Here is a 5845-nt window from a genome sequence, read left to right on the forward strand (position 1 = left end):
GTGACCTAGAGAGAGGGGCTGCCACGCTGGGGCCAGGGAAGAGAATCACCTGTTGTTCAGCTCACATTCCCCATCCTCTTCCTCCTCTCCCCCTCCTAGGCCAAAACCCTCCCTGCCCATTCCCCTCTGACTCCCCCTCCACCTCAGGATGTCACACGGGGGTGCTATGGTCTGAATGCCTAGGTCCCCCCATTTCTTATGTTGAAATCCTAACCCCCAAGGTGGCTGTAATATTAATAGAAGGTGGGACCTTCGGGAAACGATCCCTTCATAAGGGCAGAGCCATCTTGAATGGGACGAGGGCCCACATAGAAGACCCCAGAGAGCTGCCTTCTAGCACGTGGGGACACAGAGAGAAAGGGCCATGGACGGATCAGGAAAGGGGTCCTCGCCAGACAGCGAGCCTGCTGGTCCCTCTTGGACCTGTCAACCTCTGACCTGGGAGAGAACGAATTTCTGTTGATCATGAGCCCCCGGTTCATGGGGTTTTGTCACAGGAGTCGGAGTGAGCTAGGACAGGGCCACAGGGACGGGCACGGTAGGCTCACAGGCACATTGTAATTTATTTTAAATAACTTTATTTTAGGCCAAAGAAAATGTTTTAACATAAAATATTTTTCTTTCTTTTTATGATAAATATAGGGTAAGATATGAGAAAGGGTATTGTATAGAAATAAATAGGGAAATAAAAATATGTGTTCCAAATTATATCCATGTCAACTGTTGTAGTTTTTTTTTTCAAGTAGAAATGCTACTTTGTGTGAAACACTTTTAGTTTTTTCATGGTTCCAGCAGAACTTGGTATCTGAAAAAAGAAAACAATCCAATGAGAGTCTGTCAGTCCTGCTGGTGGCTGAGTCGGGAGGGGCGGCTGAGAGGGACGGACCCAGGGCCACACTGGGCTCCAGTGGGAGGCTGGGCTGAAGTGGCCAGTGACAGCCACAGGGGAAAAGAAAACCTCCCTGAACTTAAGGTCACCCTGAGGGACAGGATATAGGAACCCTGTCCTTGCCCAACCAGGACCTGGTTCTATCAGCCACCTTCCTCCTTTGTTTGCAGAAAAGTGATGGCTTTTCACACCTGCTGGTGAGGGACATGCTCAGTGTCACCCACCACACTCAGAGACAGATGACTGCAGGGGGAGGAGCCCTTGGCAGAGAAACAGGCCCTCTTATACCCCCACGTCCCAGACTTCCAGGGAGGGGTGGGCGGCTGTGGGAAGAGCCCTGGCTGTGAGAGCCAGCAGGGACCTCGGACTCATCCACGTCCAGTCCCCCTTGGACTGACGACAGGAGCGTGGTGCCCCAGGGCTGAGAGTCCACTAAAGCCATGTGACCTGATACTGACAACCCCGGAACTAGAACCCAGGCCTCAGGCCCTTTGCACACTGTTTGGAAGGAGGAGAGAAAGGGCCCAATGGAGAAATGAACAAGCCACTGGAGGCTGTGGGTCACCCTGGCTGGGACAGGGATCAGGATTTAGAAACAGTAAAAGTATTTTCCTAGAGGGGGTCGGGAAAGAAAGGAAGAAGGAGAGATTCCAAATGGAATTGCAGAGACAGAGCAGGGACGCTTGCCTGGACTTGTGGAGGCAGAAATGGGAAGGAAACGGAGAGAGAGCAGATGCCTCATCACCCCATGGTCTATGAGGATTGATGTCCTGCCCTGTGCAACTACTTCTGCACTGATGTCACCTTAGGGTCCCTTGAGTGTCCCTGAGCTAATGTCGGCTCAAATGAGTCCACGGTGCCTGGACACTGAGTCCCTGGAAACACCACCCCCGTCACAGAGCCCTGCACCTCTGGGGCTGAACACAAAGCTGACGAGGCCAGTGCAGGTCTCCCACCTGGGACCCAGGTTCTACATTACTTTGTGCCATGAGCAAAAAATGTGCTCATTTTTAACTCTTCTCATTCAGCGGTTGGAGGGAGTGACAGCAGGGACCGTTGCTAGGGAGCTACAGGTTCCCAAGGACGGAAAAGAAGGAAAACTCTTGAGTCCTGGCAGGAGCATTCCAGGCACCTGGCTGGCCTTGCAAAGTCAAAGATCAACTTGACCATCGAGACCAGACAGAGGTTACAGTGGCTGTTGGAGGGAACACATGTGGCAGCGAAAGAGCAGCGGGACACGACCTGTCACCTTGCACAGAGAGCAGCAGGGGTGCCTGCGTGTGAGACCGCAGGTGGGGTTACCTCTGCACCCGCAGCTGCAGGCCTGGGAAACTGCACGTGACTCTCCACTTGCTGAACAGCAACTTTCTCTCGCTCTTCCTCGGTATCAGGGCACTCGGGCCAGCGAGCAGGGGACAGACTGTCTGGGCCAGTGGGGCGAGTCTTGGCTGGGATCCTGGGAATCCAAGAACTAGAAGACAGACCAGAGGGAAGAGCAGAGGCTTAGATGATACAAGTTACCAGGAAATCAGTCTGGGATTCGCATCCTGTGAGCACCGAGCACGTCCCAGGAGCCCTCCCTATGGGGCCAGACTGGGGCTCCTGACCTCTCATGACCCTCATGTAGTCCTGGGTACCTGGGGCTTGTCACCTCTCACATGAAGGCATCGCCTGACAGAGGAGCCCCAGGCAGCCCCATAGGCTCCAGGAGGAGATGGAGAGGGACAGAGAGCAAGGAGGGGCAGGACAGGATGTGGGGGCTGGGAGCTCTGTGTTAAGACAGACTGAGCAGAAGTGGGTCCTTCTGAGAAGAAAACCAAGGACACAGCCCTGCCCTGCGTGTAGGTGATGAACTAGATGCACGGTCACAGGGGAGAGTGAATTGGACAGTTTACAAAAAAATGTTGTCCTTTGCTTCAAAAAGAAGATTAAAGAACCAGAAGAAAACCTGGATGCGTCAGGAGACTGACCTGTGGGCCCAGGATCAACACTGTTAAAAAAAGTCCATCTGAAATCGCTATGTAAGCGATAAATCAACAAAAGATATAAGGATTAGATATGACGTGCTCATAGCTTTAATTGAACAATTGTTACTGAATCAGCCACTTCGGAAATTGTGTTAATAATCACGAAAACAATTAAATATAGAAATTATTTTTCAGAGCTTTCCGGTGTGTGAATTTAAATGTGAAGACCTAAGAAGACAGGTGACATAGCCAAGGTGAAAAACCAAGAAATGTCACGCCAGGACCTGAGGGCAGGTCTGAGCCAAATCCCAAGACCTCGTTCTTCTCACAATGGAGAGCACCCTGGATTTCCACCGGGCCCTGAGCGAGCACGGAGGGGCCCCACTGTCCCTTCCACCCCCAGCATGGTGACAGCAACCCCCTCACCAGAGGCTCCTGCTCCCCTGTCCTGCCCCCCAGGGAGGAGCAGCCACTGGTGCCCAGAGTCAGCACTGGCTGCGAGGATGCACGGGTCGCAGGGGAGGCTCCATGTGGTGAGGCCACAGCCATGACCCCACTGCTGGTCCAGCTGCAGCTGCAGACAGTCGGTCACCAGGGTGATTGGCTGCAGCTGTGTGTTTGCAGCTTGCACCTGTGACACGCAGGGGCTCAAGTCTCCACTCCAAGGCCCTTGGGGACAGCCCTCCTGCGTGGGGGCTGAAAGGAGAAGAGGCTTCAGTGGGAACAATCCTAGTGCTCTCTTTGCTACGTCCTCCCAGAACACCCATCTCTGATGTCCCTGCGGGTCAGTGAGTCCACCCAGTGACCCTGCAACACAGACAGACATCGAGTACATGAAGGAGATGTCACCTGTCAGGTGTGTGACTGGGGAAGCAGAGATCCCGGGTGCCCAGGCTGGCAGAGACACGGCCAGGCGCTGAGCAGACGGCAAAGCTCCCAGACCCACCTCCCCTCTGTGCAGAAAACTCTGCCCAAGCACCTGACAGGAACCAACGATGTCTCCAGGGTTGGCCTGCAGGGACATCACTCAGCCCAGGCAGAGGACTGAGCACAGTGAGGCCTCCTGGGATGCCAGTGATACTGACCAGCTTCATCACGGGAGGACTCACCCGCTCCATCCGGAACAGACTCGGCCTCAGGCTCGGCAGACAGGGAGGCGGCGCTTCTGATCGGCTCTCGGCAGTCAGACAGGTCAGCACCACCAGGAGGGAAATCGTGCTCCGTCAGTGCCTGTGACAGCCCTGCAGTCCCTGCGTCCTCCTGCAGCTCACTGGGCACACTGGGGAGAGGAAGAACCAAAGATGAGGGATGAGAGGGATCTCAGGAGAGATGAGACCCCTGAGAACCCCGTGGGGCCTGACGGGAAGCAGAAGGGTGGGGTCCAATGGCCTGTGGCCTCCCTTCCCAAAGGAGGCAGGACACCCCTCCTCCGCTTTGCGCACAGCTCGGCTGCCTTGGGCATGGGGCTGACAGACAGAGACAGAGACAGAGCGATAGAGAGAGACACAGAGAGACACAGAGAGACCACACGGCAGTGCAAAGTGCACTGACAAGTGAGGAGCTAAGGAGGAAGAGACCCCAGACGCCCTGTCAGGTGCAGGCAAGACACACAGCACACAGGGACCCATACCCCTGGGTCAACCCTGGGGACAGATGACGGTGAATTTCACACGTAGCAGTGCAGGGACCACGGGGCCTGAGGCTCTATACACTCTCTGAGATCTTGTGTGTTCTAGGTCTCGTGTTTCAAACTTGTGTCATTGCAGACTGTTTGTGCTGCTGACATTGCTTGGGAGGACATTCCCGTCACTGACCCAAGGCCACAGTGTAGACAGCAGACAGGCACGCCCTGCCGGTCACAGCCTCACGCAGGGGAACACGGGATCCATCCAAGGGCAAGATGCCCTGAGATTGGTCAGTCCCCTTGGTGAGACTCACGCTACTAGCGCCACGAAGGAGACGGACCACGGGGGAGGTGACGCCCTTGTTGCAGGGCTCTGCCAGCTCTGGGCAGTGAATGCGTCACTACAACCAGTGGGCTGGGTTTGCCTCGAGTGTGAAATCTTGGTGACTTTGGCCTCACCTTCTGTCCTCAAACACCACCCTGCCCTGCCATGTCGTCCCCTTGCTTCTAGCCCCTGATAATTCATTGTCACCTGGAGGCCAGTGATTCTAGATCTTCTTCGTCTTCCTCATCTTCATTGTTCTCTGCAAACAAGTGGAGAAATGTCCAGAGATTAAATAGTGCCATTCCCACCATGACGCACGCTGGGCCCATCTGGACCTGGAGACAGATGACCCGTGTGACCTTGGACACCCTTAGAGAGCTGTGCCCATCTCGTCTGCGGATGTTGACACAGTGGGGAGGGACCACATAGTGATCCGTCCTGTAAAATGACCCCAGCATGGTGGATCATTGTCACGGTGAGCTCTGAACTTACTGGGAAATGCAAAAACCTATTTTGGTCTCCAGGTCACTGTACACTTGCACGGTTTCTTCCGGATTTCTCCAGCTACATGGCCCGTCTCTCTACAAGGAGGCTCGGGGCTCTCTGTCCCCTCACAACTCTCACAGGGACAGGGCTCTGACTAGATCAGCCCCCAACAGTGAGAGCTTTTCTCCCCTCTGCAAGTGCGTCCCTGGGCATCTGCTCATCCAACGGTCACAGCTACCAAGCGGCACATTATGTGACCAATCACAGATGAGGGAGGGACGTCCCCGCAGGATAAATCCACCCTCACCTGCAGCTGTGACGGCCAGTGCACAGGCGAGAGCTCAAGGGACTGTCACTCTAGTGGAGGGCTCGTTGATCTCTAACACTCTGCCTCCTGCCCCAGAGTCCACATTCCGCAGGGACGACAGTGGCAGTTGGAAGGCCAGGACCTCCTGCCCAGTGAATTTCTCTCCTCTGTTCCCCCCCAGGCCCTACGGACCCTGACACGGCCACACATTTGACATGGAAATCAGGATGGTGGGAGTCTCTGGCGA

General features: G+C 55.0%; 1 long non-coding RNA gene across 1 annotated transcript; it reads right to left on the minus strand.

Moving 5' to 3' along the window:
* Nucleotides 1-4125: 4125 nt before the first annotated feature.
* On the minus strand, nucleotides 4126-5637 carry LOC123627441. Its single transcript, XR_006731291.1, has 3 exons — nucleotides 5599-5637; nucleotides 5013-5064; nucleotides 4126-4135 (listed from the first exon to the last, which is right to left on the minus strand). It is a non-coding gene; the product is annotated as an uncharacterized LOC123627441 (long non-coding RNA).
* Nucleotides 5638-5845: the final 208 nt, after the last annotated feature.

Source organism: Lemur catta, chromosome 25, assembly GCF_020740605.2.
Source record: "Lemur catta isolate mLemCat1 chromosome 25, mLemCat1.pri, whole genome shotgun sequence".
NCBI lineage: Eukaryota > Metazoa > Chordata > Mammalia > Primates > Lemuridae > Lemur > Lemur catta.